General features: G+C 44.7%; 1 protein-coding gene across 8 annotated transcripts in view; it reads left to right on the top strand.

Annotated features, from left to right (window-relative positions):
- The first annotated feature begins 499 nt into the window (after positions 1-499).
- The window catches only part of PEG3 (paternally expressed 3), a 32,696-nt gene continuing 16,327 nt past the window's right edge, over positions 500-16,868 (top strand). For 2 of the 8 annotated variants that reach the window (XM_041743697.1, XM_041743695.1), the window contains exons 1-5: positions 501-689; positions 5,312-5,399; positions 7,428-7,462; positions 7,994-8,123; positions 15,314-15,390. The gene's annotated coding sequence lies outside the window, so the exon portion shown is untranslated. The other 6 variants (XM_041743698.1, XM_041743696.1, XM_041743691.1 and 3 more) reach the window with 5 other exon arrangements.

Below are 16,868 nucleotides of genomic sequence, written 5' to 3'. Positions count from 1 at the left end.
AAGTGCTAGCATCCTTCCTGGCTGCCCAGGTTTCTGGTGTGGTTGCTCTTTCTCGCACTGGTTTCCCAGAGCTCTTCGTTTACCGAGGGAGCTAGCCCCGTGTCTGTCCAGTGTCCCAGGCGGAAAAGTGCCGTCTCCCACTTTCTCGTTTGTCTTTACCTTTCGACATACACGGTTTTGCCCGCCGGATTTTCACTTTTTGGACAAATGTATGTTTTTTTCATTTTCTTCATTGGTTTTGTGTTTGGGAGTCGTTAGTTGGCCCTTCTCCATGCCCCCCCACTTTGTGTAGGGGTCACATCCACTCGCCCCCTCCCCCCCCATCCTCTCTGGGGCCCCTAGTGTCAGCTCAGTTGACGTCAACCTCCTGCCTTCGCGCCAAGCTGTCGGCACGGCAACCATAGCCTGATTGGCAGGGTCCAGAGGCGTGGCGAGGGGCCCGGAGTGGGCAGCTCGGCCGCTGATTGGCCTGCACTGGAGCCCCGCCTCTGCGGAGAGCCCGACAAGGAGATGCACGCAGAGGCTCGGTGCAGACGACGGGAGCTGCGGGAGGACGAGGTCGGAGTGGAAGAACGGGCATGTCCACCTTGGGCTGGTGGCGCCGCAGGGCGCCAGGAGCCCTGTGGGTGTGCTAGACCGTGCACGCGGGCTGCGCCCCGGTCGGCCCTGAGGCAGTGTGGTGAGGGGAGGTGAGTCGGGCCAGTCCCCATCAGTATGATGTCAGGAGGCGGCACGGCGGTCACACACTGCCGTCCAGGGCCCCGGTCAGCGGTGCGGTGGACGGCCGGCGGACTTTGCCTGGCGGGGTCCTCCCTCCGCGGGCCCAAGGTCCGGGTTGCCGCACTTGCCGCGGGCGCCATCTTGCGTGGCCCGCCAGGGTCCTGGTGATGGGCCCTCCCTTTGAGGGGCCGCAGAGCGGGGGCACTGCTGCGCCATCTTGCCTGGTGGAGGTGGGGACAGGGTCGGGCTGGGCGCTGGGGGACTGCTGGGCGGCCGAGTCTCAGGGTTCTCCCTCCGTCCTCGGCTGGGTCTGGGGGCTGCCGGCCACTATATCCATCCCACGGCATCCCTGACAGGATGGGTCCCTCGGGCTGTCCCTGCATCCCTGCCCGTCCTTGGGGGCGGGGCCTGTTTTGCCGCAGTGGCGGCGGGAGGAGCCACAGGCTGCAGGGGGCGGGGCTGAGGGCTTCGTGCCTCCAGGGTACTTTCTCTGCGTGGTGACAGGGTGGGAGCCCCCTTCCCAGCCTGTCCACCCTGGCGCCACCTTCGGTGTGGGCGGTAGAGTTGGCTGCACAGGCGCTCTTCTCATTGGCTGTCTGTGGGCTGGGGTGGGGCCAAGGGCTGTGGAGATTGCGGCTTGCCTGGGCTACGACAGTCTCGTTGGGCCCCGCCCGCCCTGGCGCCATCTTCGGTCTGGGCGGTAAAGTTGGCTGCACAGGCGCTCTTCTCGTTGGCTGTCTGTGGGCTGGGGCGGGGCCAAGGGCTGTGGAGACTGCGGCTCGCCTGGGCTACGGCAATCTTGTTGGGCCCCGCCCACTTTGGCGCCATCTTTGGTGGGGTGGCCGAGGTTTGCCGCGCAGGCGCGATGGTGGCTGGCTGGCCACAGTGGGGGGTGGGGCTAAGGGGCTCTGGTGGCCGTGGTGATCCTGTGTTTTAAGCAGTGATTGAAGGCTGCAGGGTTTTGACTATGTAGCGCCTTCTTTGCTAGTTGAGGGTCTGGCTTTAAAGACTTGCCGTGATGTGGGATCTGGACTCAGACTTTTGAGAATGGGCCACGGTTAGTGACTGGGGGGCCGTATTATTGGCCGGGTCCTTGCGTGTGGTCTGGAGAAGCCAGGCATTGTGTCTGAAGTTTGCTGCGGCGTCCGACACCGCCGTAAAACCATTAGTCCTGAGGGACAGGGCTACAGGCCGTCGGGATGCCCTCTCCTTGTCCCGGGCCACCGTTCACCTATTGTCTGGGGACAGTTTTCACCTTGAGTGTGTCTGGCCCTATCTTTTGGCTGGAGATGTGTTGCGGAGGCCCTGTAGGGGTGGGGTCAGACCTGCGAGGCCCTGCCCACTTTGGCATTCTTTTTGTTGGCTGGCCAGTGGCAGCCGAGACTTAATGCGCAGGCGCCATCTTGAATGATAGTGTGCCTAGCCCCGGGGTGCAGGGTGGATCCAAGGGGAGGGGCTCCAGAACTCTGTCCATTCTAGTACTGCTTGTTGGCCGGCAGGTGGCAGCCGAGACTTATTGCGCAGGCGCCATCTTGAGTGACAGTGGGGATGGCCGCAGGAGGAGGGGTGGATCCAAGGGGAGGGGCTCCAGAGCTCCGCCCACTCTAGTACCATTTGTTGGCCGGCAGGTGGCACCGAGACTTATTGCGCAGGCGCCATCTTGAGTGACAGTGGGGCTGACCGCAGGAGGAGGAGTGGATCCAAGGGGAGGGGCTCCAGAGCTCCGCCCACTCTAGTTGGTTTTTTTGGCCGACAGGTGGCAGCAGAGATTTACTGCACTGGCACCATCTTGAATGACAGTGCTGCTGCCCGCGGGGCGTGGGGGGGGGGCGGGTGGCGCGGGCCCCTAGTACTATTTGTTGGCCGGCAGGTGGCAGCTAAGACTTACTGCGCAGACGCCATTTTGAGTGACAGTGGGGCTGGCCGTGAGGGGTGGGTGGGTCCAGGGTGCTGGAGAGCTCTGCCCACCCTAGTACTATTTGTTAGCCAACAGGTGGCGGCCAAGATTTACTGCACAAGCGCCATCTTGATTGACTGCCGCTGGCCATGGGGGGCAGACCCAAGGGAAGGGGCTGCGGAGCTCTGCCCACTCGCGCACTTATGTTGATCAACAGGTGACAGCTAAAGCTTACTGCGCGGATGTCACCATGAGCGATGGTATTGCTGGGAGCTGACCCAGCGGAGGGCTTTCGTGTATTAAGTGACTAACAGAAGACTGTAAAGTCCTACCCTTTGGATGGTTAGGTTTGTTGGCTTGGGGTGGTTCCCCGAGGCTTCTTGTATCGGCCCCATCTTGAATGATGGCAGAGCTGCGGCAGGGGGTAGGGGGGGCTGAGGGAGGGCCTGTCTTGTCCAGCAAGACCGACAGTCTACCGACACACATCCGCCCTAGTGCTCTGTTTGGCCAGTAGTTGGCTGCCGAGTCTGACTGTGCAGGCGCCATCTTGAGTGACTGGCAGAGCTGCAGGGGGCAGTGGTAAAGGAGGTGTTTTCTCGTCCTGATTGATGGAACTGCAGACTTCTGCCTATCCGTGTGTGGTGTTGGCCAGTAGGTGGCTGCCGAGGCTGACTGCAGGCGCCATAGCGAATGACCAGGGAGTTGCTGGGAGTGGCCTGAGGGTGGGGCTGCCTTGTCCTTGAGTGACTAAAGGCAGCTACGGAGCCCTGCCCACCTTTCCTGGCCTAGAGGAGTCTGAGGTTTGCTGTGCGGGCGCCAATGTGGCTGGCCCAGAGCATTTGCTGCAGTGGCCAAACAGCATGGCGGCAGGCACAGTGTTTCCTCAGAAGGATACCAAAGCCATACTCAGGCGTTTGGGGCAGGGCTCACCTGTGCAGTTCTGAGAATCAGTCTGAAATACTTGGGTTCAGATTTAGATATTTTAATAGGTTTGGGGAAGGGCAGGGTCTCAAGTAAGAAAACAGAAGGAGGGCTGTGGATATAAGTTTTGGGGTTTGGAGGGTCTGAGGGCAATATGGAGTTTACACAGAGAAAAAGGTCTAAACGCCTATGAACTAACTGGACAATTCAGAGCTGAGGATCGTTAGAAGAGGGGCGTGGCATGGGAGATTATGGAGAGGAGGCTCCCTTGGCAGGTCAGTATGTGGTTTGGTGAGGGAGGGTGTGGGACCTCTGGAGGGGCGGAGCTTCCTGGAGCTGTGGGGCAGGGTTGCGCATGTGCAGAGCCCTTTGTGGCACTGTCACCACGTTCTCTGGAGGAGAGCAACATTTCCAACACTGAATTAGCTTTCACCATGTTTCTTTATATACATCCTGGACTCCAGAAGGGGGGGGTCTCTTCTAGTCCTAGCTCCAACAAAGGAGCTTGTTAGTCCCCACCCTTTTTTTTTTGGATGTAGTAGGGAAGGTAACATGTTAGATTCTTCCTTCGCAACCAGGTGGTGAGGGAAGATTAAGTATGTACATCCACTGGTGAATATTATTATTGATATATAGTAAAGGCATAGTCGTGAAGATACTTCCTCCAGGTGCTTCTAATTGATTGAACACATGCTCAGGCACAGTAAGACTTGAAATAGGAAGTATTAATCCACTGGGAGCATGTTGATAATCTTTAAAATGTTATATAAGGTTAAGGCATGATGTTACTACCTAATGATAGTGGTACTAAAGTCCTAATAGAAGTTAATATCTTCATGTTACTTAAATTTGCAGTAAAGTTAAGTTTCTGGTCCTGCATCATTGACTATTGAATGGCAAAACTGGAGTTACAATTCTACATATTCTTGCTATTCCATATGGACTCCATGGAAAATGTCAGTAGATGTTCTGTTTTTCAAAATGACAGTAGGTTGATTTATAACAGTCTGTCATGAGATGTATGATTGAGTTCTCTGAGCATCTGCTTTTCTCTAAAGTGAGAATCAGAAAGTTAAGTGTTGTGGTGAAGAGTGACAGAGACAATAAAAATAAGATGTTAAGCACTATAAGGCATGTAGTTAGTAAGTAATGATACCATAGCTATTTTTCCTCCCAATTTTTGCCTACAACATGCATCCTTTGCTTTTAGAGGGACAGTGTCACATAGTTAATAAATGGGAAGTTGGATTCTTGGATTGGTTTCTTAATGTCTTTACTATTTTGCTGTGCTTGTTAGAAAGGTTTCTGGGGGCAGCCCGGGTGGCTCAGGAGTTTAGCGCCGCCTTCAGCCCATGGTGTGATCCTGGAGTCCCGGGATTGAGTCCCACGTCAGGCTCCATGCCTGGAGCGGGCTTCTCCCTCTGCCTATGTCTCTGCCGCTCTCTCTCTCTCTGTGTCTCTCATTAATAAAATAAATAAAATCTTTTTTTTAAAAAAAGGCTTCTGGTATACTCAGAAATTGACTTGCATACCCATTGACAAAACCTCATTGGGAAAAGGCTGTAATGACAGTCCAAGATACAACATGTCACACAGGGAGCAGTCCCAGTGGGCCCTTCCATCATGGGAGGGAGAGTTCTCCTTCCTGGTCTCATCTGACCTCTGCCACTGGAGGAAATGAAGATGCACTTGTTGTGCAGTCATTTTCAGCCTGAGGAATCTGGTATATATACAAAGTAAATTGGTGTCTCATGTTTTCTTTTTCTTCTGCAGCTTTGCCTTTTCCAGCTTCTGCCCTTCTCAGAGACAGCCATCAAGAGGAAGAGGGGACTAGGTGCAAATACTAGGTGGCCAGGCCCAGGTGAGCTGAATTCCCTTCTCACAGTGCTGCACTCATCCTTGGAGTGAACACATTCTTCCTCATCCTGACACTTTCCTGCTGCATATGTGTTCCATATAGCCATGCAAGTGCCATTTGTGCTCTGAAAATTCAGACTCCTCTGGTGAATTCTGTGTTTGCCGGAAATTTTCTTTGGCCTCATGCTATCCTTTTCAGTTTCCTACTTCTATTTCTAATACTCAGCTGCACCTTCAGGCCTACTCTTTCTCTCTTGTTGGGTGATTAAAGAAGTATGAGAGATTCATCTCTTCATCTATCAAACATGGCCCTGAGTGGGAAAGGAAGTGTTTTCCTGGAGCTTGTAGTCTATTGGGTAATGAAAAATGTTGAAAAAATAATTGTATCATTCATGTCTTTGAGAGAGAACATTGACTATGAACAGTTAACCCGAAAAAGGCCATGTAGGGCCTTCCTGAGAAGGTCATTGAGGCTAAGTCTGAGCTCTGTAGAGGGAGGATGGTAGTCTTAAGCAGGGGGGACAGAGGCATTCTAGAGATAAGAGCCAAAAGTCTAGAATACCTGGAGCAAAGGAAAGAATTGAGTGGCATTTAATCAAAGTGGAGAAAAGCCATTTGGAGCTGTGTTGTGAAAGACCTTGCAGTGAGAGGTAAGTAAATGGGCTTGATATGAAGCATAGTGGGAAACCATTGAGGTTTTAGCCATGGAAGTAACCTGGGAATCAGCTTTGTGTTTTAAACATACCATATGGTTGTGGGGTCCAGAAGGGGGGAGTGTGGAAACAGTGATTGCAGGGAGACCACCTCAGGTCTGGGTGAGATATGATGGCTTGGTTTCAGGTCAGAGCAGGGGGGATAAGTGAAGTGAATGGATTTGAGAGAGGTACTAGGAGACTCAGTAGGGCTTGTACTTTCTTTCATGGCTTGCAGATGAGATATAGTGAATCATATTGTGTGGGAAAGTGAGAAAAATAACAAAGGTTCATTCCATCAGAATGGACATTCCATGTCCATTTGGACATCCATATGTCCAAACATGGACATTATGCCCAATCTGGGACAGGACTGTGCTAGACTTTGTGTCCTTGGAAGTGGGTAATATAATCACTGGCCTCAGTGTCTACTGAATGAGAACTCTAGTTAAATGAACAGTAAGGAAACATGCTTACCAACACAGGTGTCTATGCTGATGGTATATTACCATCTGGAGAAAAGCTCACATATTGTTCCAGGTGGGCCCCATGGAATGGATTAGTTTATTCCTAGCCTCAGTGTATGCTCCAAGTATCCAATGTCTGGTACTTAAGCCTGTGAAGACTCAGAAACCTAACTTTAGCTAAGGACTCATCTTCCATTAGTAAGTCCACATGAATGAAACTCAGGAGACTTACAGATACTACTACTGACATATTAGTTTACGTTGAAAAATAGTGTGACTAAAGTACAACGTTCCTTTATTCTCAATTTTGGTTCATCAAATTATGGTGGGAGATAACTACAGTAGTGACCCAAATGCTCAGAAGTACGTATGATCAGCAGATGCTCTCCCTGTAGGCAGACCTATATGGGAAACGAAACCTTGAAAAGGTTGCTGGGTGAGTATGGAATGACAATGAGAGGATGTGGACAGGGTTTAATAGCACTGACCTATGAGGTAGCCTGGTGCCACCATCTGGTTGCATTGAAGCTCTTGGTAGGGTTACTAGGACATCAGAGGCCCCCTATCTACAGTCCCCTCCCTCCCTAATTTTATTCAAATTAGGTCTGAACAGAGTAGCCCTTTCCTGTACATGGTTAGATGAACTGTGCTTTGTGTCCTGCCTTTTCATGCCCTTCCTCTTTTAGGGGGAAAAAAAAATTTGATCAGCTAATTACTGACATTAAAATACATTTAGATAAGTCAACCTGGCTAAGAAGACATTCTCTTTAAAGTAGCTTTATTCATTTGCAACTATTTGGGATCTGATCATTAAACTGAACTCTTAGATACTATTTTCCTCTCTTCTGAAATTTTTTGGGGAAACCCCACAAGAATGGACAACAACAAGGAAATTTCGCTGCATTGTGGTAAGTGCTGAGCTTATGTGATAGAGGTAAGCCCAGGGTAATGTGGAGATTACCTGACAGAAGCCATCCAAAAGACCAGAGGGTGGAGATCGTGGCCAGTGTGGTAGGAAGAGTGGTCATTTCCTCTTTGCTGACATTCCCATATAAAATTCATCCCCCAGCAGCCCCTGTTGTCCATATGCTCCTGTTCATGGTCGATTGAACAAGACCAGACCCCTAAGCCTAGAGCAGTGGTTCTCAAAAGTATAGCTTCTTGAGTGCTTCTTGGAATTCCTCTTTCAAAGAAGCACAGACCTCCTAAATCGAAACACCTGGAAAGGGAGGTACATATTTCATAAGTATCTCAGATGGCACCAAGTTTGAGAATCACTACCCTAGAAGAATTTGAGCCATGGTGTGCGCTTATAGATTTGGAAAGCTTGGGTTGCTTAGTCTGTTGGCCCTGGGTGCTTCACCGGGAGGTGAGGTAGGACTGGGTCGGGGGCAGCATTTACCCATATACATGCTGAAGTAGAGAATGTCGGTCTGCAGAAAGAGGCAGGAGACTGGAGCAAACGAGAAGAGAGAGGAGACCGCACACCATGCTGTCCCTGAGAAATGAAGAAAGTAACTGCCTCGCTTCCTGACTTTAAAGTTCTCAATTCCAGCCCCCTCGGATGAGGTAGGTAGAATGAGTGAGGGGGCTGAATCTAGGTGCACCATGAGAGGGATCAAAGTAAGTAAGTATAGATGGGCTTGGAGAAGCTCTCATGGAGCTTCTGTCTCAACTGATGGGATATGGGAAGCCCAAGGTCAAACCAGTGGGGTCCCGGGATTCCTTGATCTCTCCTTACATGTCCCACTCACATCTCCAAGCCTCTGCTCTGTGTTCTTTAATTGAGTTCTTCCCAGTTGAGTTGAACGCTTGACCCAGTGATCCTTTGATTGAGGCGAAAGACACCCCCATTCATGCCTGATGAATTCCATCTTTGTTTCAGTTATGTTGTGAGACCCATATTTTTGTTTTCTGTTCATGAAATGGAAAAGTAAAGTGTTTTAAAACATTTAAATAGCACAAAAACCACAATGGCAACACTTGTCTTGGCAGCACCACAGTCCTATGGTTTTAGGTGATCAAGTTCATGTCTGGAATTTACTCAGATGCTTATGCATATCACATTACCTGGTTAGATATCTAATATATATGAGAACAGATATTTGGAGCTTAAAGAATAGCTAGAAATCCATAAGCTCTTCTGCCCAGGGTGGGAGTGAGACTGGTTTCTGTCATTTGTCTCCTCTCTTTCCCTCCTCTTGGAATTGGTGGTCTTCCCTGGCACCTGGTCCCTTTGTGTCTCTACCTTGGCTCCTGTTTGCCAAATGTGGTCAGACCTTTTAAGATCCTGCCCTTGACTACTACTTAACCCACTTACTACAGAGAGCAGAGAGAAATGCAGAATGTTCAGTAACTAGGGGCCTGTGAGGGTCCACCTCCAAGTCAGGAAATGAAGGGTGATAGGTTGGGCATATGGCCAGAATTCAGTTTGAGTTGTGAGACAGAGGGGAGGGCTTTTGTGTGGAGCGCCATCAAGTGGTGCACAGGCTTGAGTGGGGCGGTATACAGATAGTAGAGGACTCCATGGGAGCAATGTGAGGTGGCCTGAGGGGGAGATGAAGTGTCAGAATAAGCAGGGGCCATGGACCGAGGACCATCACAACAGAGGGAATGTTGATAAACAGTAACAAGCAGAAAGGAAAAGGAAAGACAAAGAGGAATTGAATTTACTTCCAAATTTTTTATTCAAAAAATTTTTGATTGTGAACTCAGGATAATACTTAAACTAAAATATAAAAAGAAATGGAAGTATATTTTATTATTTTTTTATTTTCCCTGGTTTATGAATAGTCTCTATACAAGTTCATATGGAACTTTTCTTCTGGTTTAGTTTATATGTACTTCCATATGTTTAAATATCTATATAGTTGTTTTAGCATATGTTTTTATTTTAACACAAATGAGAGCACAATTCATTAATGTTTCATACTGAAGCTACAAGAGTGGTTCATAGGATGTGAGACAGTGGTTGGGGGGAGCATGTGATACATCATCTGGAGAGCACATAGAATAGGTCCACCACATTTTCAGTCTCCATTTACATGTGTGTATGTGTTTCTTTGTGTTTTTACATGTACTATTTTGTGGCTGTTTAACAGTGTCTACGAGAATTTCCATATAAATACATTTTCATCTATAGCTTTGCTTTCTGCAAAAAACACGTTACATTTCTTTGTGTGGACATTTTCATTTTTTCGTGTACATATATGAGCCATGTGTGCTGTACAATTTTATACCCTATTATTTTAAATTAATGTTTCCAAATTTTTTTTATATTAATGGTTTCCATGAAGTTTAAATAAACCAGTGTGTCTATAGAATGGAATACTATGTGGCCTTCAGAAAGAATGACGTAGATCTCTATGTGCTAGTATAGAAGGATTAACCATAATAGATTACTAGGTTTTAAAATGCACACACAAGGGGGTACCTGGTTGGCTCAGTGGATAGAACTTGTGACTCTTGATCTTAGGGTTATGGTTTGAGCCCCACGTTGGGTGCAAAATTTATTTAAAAAAATAAAAGTAGATATAAAATGCACATTTAATGCAGAACTCCTAATGTGATCTCATTTGGGTAAAAATGAGATGCTACTCTATATGGATGTTAAAGTTAGTATATCTGCAAATTTGATCAATGGATGTGGCTTATAATTTCTACATTAAATACCCTGTCTTTGAACATTGTACTATCTTTTATGTTTCTAATCAGAACGTAAAGTTATAAAACTTTTGGAAAACATGACTACATAACATTCATTAGAGATTTTATCTGTTTTCATTCCTTCCTATTTGATGAAAATTTTGGAGGAATGCTGTGTTTTTAGTGCACTCATTTATTTTGATGTGAATAAAGTGTGTTTGTTTTGACCTTAGTGGCCTTAGGCTTCCAGGATGGAATACTGGTGCTGAAATACAGAATTTCTTGTCAGGAGGCCAACACTGGTTTTATTATTCTTTCCTAATGTTAAAGGCTATCTCCAACCATCTTAGAAATGCATACTTGAATAACTGGTCAGAAATTAAAGTGTTGGCCATCTCCTCTTGTTACTTTTATTAAAATTACCTTACTGCTTAGTCCTCAGAAAGTTCATAGTTTGTATTTAAAGTTAATGCTTTTCTTGACTGAAAAAACTTTATTATAAATTAAATCCCACATGTGTAAATACTTCCAGGCAAGTTAGTTTGGGGACTGTATTAGCCCTGCTAGTGTATTTGTCCTAACACATCATTGTGTTAGAAGAAGACTTTGTTATCATATGTTTGGGTCATTTTACAGACAACCCCCTGCTCCCATCATACACACATACTTTCTTCAAAATTCTCCTGATATATTTGTACATATATTTATCTAGAGGAACTGGATTCTCAATTTGTCAAAGCTCCCAACCCTGTTACGGAATTTCAGTTTATGTTCAAGAAAGGATTAACAATAATTTCCACATTCCCATCCTAAAACATATATTTTTATTTATTTAGGACTTGTTTTATATCCTTCTATAAATTTTTAAAATTTTTGTTTGGAGTTGCAAATATTTTGTTGAATTTATTTATGGGAATTTATTTATTTTGTTATTAATGGGATTCTTTTCTTGTATTTATTGACCGGGTTTTTCAGCTCAAAATGCTTTTTTCACATGATGCCTTTCATTTCTTTTTATCAGTTGTGTTTGGTAGGTTTTCTCCAGGCTAGTGTTGAATGATGGTTGTGGAGGACCACCCTTCCGTGTTCCCACCTTTAGTTGGAATACTTTTTAGTGTTCAGTCTGCTTGCATTTATTTGAGATCTTTATTCTTAAATGGTCTCCGAGTTTTTAGCCTTTGCTAGGAATATATAAGAAGCTATTGAAGTTAGCAAATGCTTTTTAACATGTAACAGTGTTCACAGGATCCCCTTTCCCCCTTTAATCGATCATTTAGAATAGTCCACTAGAATTGGGGTATCGTCCTTGTGTTCCTAGTATAGGCTTTTATGATCATGGGCTATTTAGGCTTTTCTAGGTTGGATTTATTAAACATTTTTGCATTTAAGTACAAATATGTTTATTGGACCCCTCTGTGTTCCAGTCCTATGAAGATAAAGTATGATGATGGAAAATGGCCTTCCTTGCCCTCAGGGACTTTGGGGATAAGTATGGGAACTCTCATTTCTACTGGGTTCCTGTATCTTCAAGCACATCTCTCATAATATGTGTAAATTGTTACTGTTGGCCTTTCTGGGCTGTCCTTAGAGGGCTTCCCCCTCAGCTTCAACATCTCATGTGATCGTATCAGGCAAACCTTTAGCCAGCTTCTTTTTAATGCTTTCGTATCAGCCACATCCAAACCTGTATCTTCTGTTTTCTTCAACGGTAGACATGGCTGTTGCCATGGAGGCAGAAGCTGGACTGGGGAAGTGGGGGCGAAGTGGGTAGAGCAGTTACGCTTTTGATTGGCCAGAGGCACTGTCACAGGATGAGTTCACCTGGGATTTCAGTCTTCCTGAGTGTAAGGTGAGTATGTAGCCCTAGCAGGTACTAACTCAGAATATTTGAGTTGCCCTTTGAGCTGCAAAGGCAGCTCTGGAGGTCAGAGTTGAGTCAGGGGCAAGGGTTGGGTCACTCAACCAAAGAGCACCTCACTTTGTCTCACAGGGCTCACCTGCTATCAGGTACCCCTGTAGGAGGATGTCAACCAGTAGTTCCTCTTCCTGAGTTTGACTCTTGATGACTGATAGGACTGCAGTTATACAGTAGCACATTGACAACATAACACTTCTCTGACATGCGCTTGTCTCTTTCCATGGCTCCATGTGTAAAATGTCACCTGCCATCATTTACTGGGGTAGCTTTTTTGTGCTGCCAGTGTTACCTTTTATAAACTGGAAGTTAGATATACATATAAGGACTTAATTGTAGAGGGCAGCTGACTTTTTAGCTTTTTTCCCCTTACTAATATTTTATCTACTTGACCTTAACTAGAGACTTGCTAGTTCAAAAAGAATGGGCATTTTTTTTCTTCTTCTTTTTTAAAGATTTATTTATTTATTCATAAGAGGCAGAGAGAGGCAGAGACACAGGCAGAGGGAGAAGCAGGCTCCATGCTGGGAGCCGGATGTGGGACTTGATGCCTGGTCTCCAGGATCACGCCCTGGGCTGAAGGTGACGCTAAACCAGTGGGCCACCGGGGCTGCCCAAGAATGGGCATTTTTAATGTTTTTAAACCATTATGCTGAAACAGCATCTGGAAACATGGTTCATGTCTGCATCAGGCAGCTTCTCACCAATGTCAGTTTTTCTTTTTGATTTTTATTTTTGAAATACTTGCCCAAGTGATAAGCCAAAAAAATATTCACTGTAATATTTTACATATCTTTGACTTCTGGTATAACTGTGTTGGATCTTACCATTGATTTTAGGAACTGTGTTTTTATTTTTATGTTGAGACACTTATCTTTCTGTTGCTCTTTCTAAGAGCTTTTCACGTTTTGAATATTAACTATCACCTGTGTTGCAAAATATTTTTCCTCCTCCTGTCTGGTTTGTTCTGGTTGTTTTTTATAGTACAGAAAATTTTTATTTTCATGTCTGCTGTTGGAATTCTGCTTGAGCATTCTCCCTGTCCCTATTCTTTGCTGTTGCAAGTAAATGATGCCTCTGTGAACATATTTGAGAATTGTATCTTTGTGCATGTGGGCAGATAGGTCTGTCAGTTAGGTTTCAGAGGGAGAATCATTAGGATAGGGGATGGCATAATAATTGCTGGAGACCTGAAGAGTATATTCAATTTATAGCTGCAATTTCTACATGTCATTTCTGGGTTTCAGAAGTTCCAAAGTTGATTCTTTGGGGTTTTCTAAATTGCCCGCCATCTGGTTTATGGTGTGACCTTGGACTCCAGTAGGGTGGGATGGGCAGGGAAGGGAGGAGACCCCCCCTCAGCATTAAGATGTCAGTATTACATGCATCCATTCAATGGGCAGCACAGTCTATAAGGCCTCTACTAGTTCTTTTGTTTCTTGTTTTGTTTTTAACTTTGGATTTATTTTTTTGACTAGGTAATACATGCTCATGGTAAAAAAAAAATAAAATAAAAACAAAAAAAAAGGAGAATATACAGTGAAAAAGTAAGTTTCCCTTCTTTTCCTGGCAGCCCCCAGTTCCCTTCTCCAGAGGCCAGTCATTATCAATCACTATTAATAGTCTCCTATATATCATTACAGAAATCGTCTAAGTAAATGGATCTGTTTTTATAGTTTCTTAGAATGCTATACACTTTGCTGTGTCCCATTTTGCAGTTAACGGGTCTCCAGGATCACACCCCGGGCCAAAGACAGGCGCTAAACCGCCGAGCCACCCAGGCTGCCCTGGGTTATTTTCTTTTTAAGATTTTTATTTATTTGAGAGAAAAAGTGAGCAGGGGGAGGGGAAGAGAGAAAGGGAGAAGCAAACTCCCTGCTGAACAGGGAGCCCTATGTGGAGCTCGATCCCAGGACTCTGGGATCATGATCTGAGCCAAAGGCAGAAACTCACCCAGGCACCCCTTATTGTCAGGTTAGAAATGCCCATCCTTGTTCCATAATTATAAAAAGTAATCTTTTATTTACTTTACTTTGATTTTAGTTTTAGCATTTTTATATATGGTATGACTTTTTCCCTTAAGTGAATGATTGGCTAGTTTTTACTAAAGTAACTCATACATTCCTTACTAGTTTGTAAATGCCACTTTTCATGCCAATACTGAACACTCGACTGTATTGTCAACTCAGACTAAGAAATTCCTAAATGAATCCGTTTCTTTTGTCATAAATTACTAGTGCATCTCTTTTGTTGTATTTCATTGGCTTTGATGGTATAAACAAAACCATCATTTGTTATTTTTATGTAGTTTTTCTGCCTTCAGGCATATTATAAAATAATTTTCTTACCTGAGATTATGTTAAAATATTTTTTAAATGTTATGTATGATTTGTTGGCCTTTTGATACATGAGTTTGTAAAATATTGATAGAAATGGAATTCTTCCATGTCAACTTTAGAATCACTGCCAAGTTTGTCAAAGTTAATATTCTTTGAGGTTCCATTAAATAGTATAGATTAATTTTGGGGAGGTTTCAGAACTTTAATATACTAGATCCATATATCTCCCATAATTATATTGTGTCTTTTCAGTTATTGTCTTTTATTATTATAATATAATTTGTAGTTTTATTAACATGGTTGTCATTACCTTTTATTAAATCTTTTCTATCTTTACAATAGTAGTTCTCTTCCCATTTTTTAAAATTTGTAATTGCTGATACATTTTAGGGAGTCTGTTATCAGTGATTCCTTATTATTGTAAGGTCTATTTCCATTGATCACAGTATCTGAGTGGACAGTCTTATATGACTGAATGATAGTTTTAGATCTTTATGCTTCGGATTTGTTTTTCTTGCCTTGTAATTGGCTAGAACTCTGTAGAATCATGTTCAACAGTGATAGGGTTAAACACTTTTGTGTCTGCTTTTATAACTGACTTTGGTCTGTGGTTTGTTAGTGCTAGCTTTGTCTTGGGTTTTTGAATTACTCTGGTTTCATAAAGATAATTTGAAAGCTCTCTCTTTCTCTTTGGTTCGATTATATGACGTGGGAATTGGCCTTTTCTTGAATAGGATATATAAGGCCTCATCTCTAATGCTGAGTTCACAGACATTTGGAGAATTAATTTTCTGACACTCTTTTTACATTTCTCTCATGTTTATTTGTCCATGTATTTTTTTTCTTTAAAATGTCTGCAGGTCCCTGGCATTTTGACTCTGTTCCTGTGGATAGCTGCTTGTTCTGAAGTTCCAGAAAGGATCTTATTCCCAAACAGGTATCCTGTTGCCTCCAGGAAGTTGGACTAGTGTTTTCTAGGGGACTGGGGTTTCCTCTGGAATCTGGATGCCAAGAGCAGACTTGGGCTTTCTGCCCTTGTGTCTTTGCCATTCAGGCATGCTGGTTTTTGAGAATGGTGCTTTTGTCAAAGACAGTACCTTTTAGCCAAGTCCTGTGTGAAATTGACTGTTTTCTGCCAGAGTATCACACCGGTTCCCCAGAACCTGAACACTTGCCCCTTTCCTTCCCCTGCTTTGGAATCTTCTGCCCAGAGGGGTATGACCTAGTACCCTTCTCTCTGTTGGTACCTGCCCTAGGACAGGGCAGTCAGGGAGGCAGTGCTTCATTCACATTCGTGATGGATGTGTGTTTGTGAGGTTGGTGCTCCCGAGGACAGAGGTGGGAGAGGGCATGGGAGAACAGTGTGTACATGAATAGAGTGCAAGCCCATCACTGCCAGGGGGACCCAGCATGGCATAGCTTTCTACATTTACTCCTAAATAATAAACACCTTGTTTTCTCTTTAGATATTTTTTTAAAAAAGACCTCTTACTTTTAAATGTGCTGGTTTCCTTTTAAAACAAAAGCAGAGACTATGCTGCATATGCTTTAGTTCTTCTCTGGAAGTAAAGCCAGAAGTACAAAACTGTCAGGTGAATAAATTGACCCACCCAAGCCTAGACTGTTGTGTTCCCAGAGTGCCTACTCCCTCATACTATTTGTGGCTGTCCACAGCGAGAAATGTGTAGCCTTAACTGGTTATGTTATACTCAGTTTAAAGGATTTTTCAAAAAAGATGGTCAGATAATAAAAATGAAGACAATGAGGGAAATAAATGAAAAACTACAGAGGATTATCAGAGCTGTTTCTTTCCAGACAAATAAACCTTGGCAAGATTGATCAAGGCTATTGCATGAAGAAGTTTGATGGCCACTGTATCATATTCTTACAGAGTAATGTGTTTATCACCTGTATAGGGTTTCTGTAGCTTCATCAAAATTGCATTTAATTTTCCCCCAGTGTACTAGGCAGCATTGTAAGAGAGCTTCATGTATACCCCCAATGGCTTCCCACCCAGTTGTCTAGGAATACCAAGAAGGGGCTGCTAGAAAAGTGGGGGGGGGGGTTGAGAGGAGGCAACACACCAGAATGTCTTTTAAAAGCAGTGGCAGAGAGGTTAACCCAGGATGTTCTCTCTCCCCAGAAACTTTGCTGTGTTTCTGCAGGCACACAGTAACATATGCCTTTATCTAAAACCAATTCTAAAGTGGATTTGTGTTTGTTATTTTCAGTATGTTATTTTAGTGTTGATACCTGACTTTGTGTCAGGCACTAGAGGACACAAGAATAGAAAAGTTAATCTCTAATCAATCCATTTAATAGAGTTTACAGTTTGCTATCGGGAGAGGGGCATGTTAACTATTTAAAAATAAATGTGATGAGTGCTTGCAACACCGAAGAGATGAAGTACATCAA

This window comes from Vulpes lagopus, chromosome 2 (genome assembly GCF_018345385.1).
Source record: "Vulpes lagopus strain Blue_001 chromosome 2, ASM1834538v1, whole genome shotgun sequence".
NCBI lineage: Eukaryota > Metazoa > Chordata > Mammalia > Carnivora > Canidae > Vulpes > Vulpes lagopus.
This window is presented reverse-complemented; position numbering and strand designations above follow the sequence as displayed.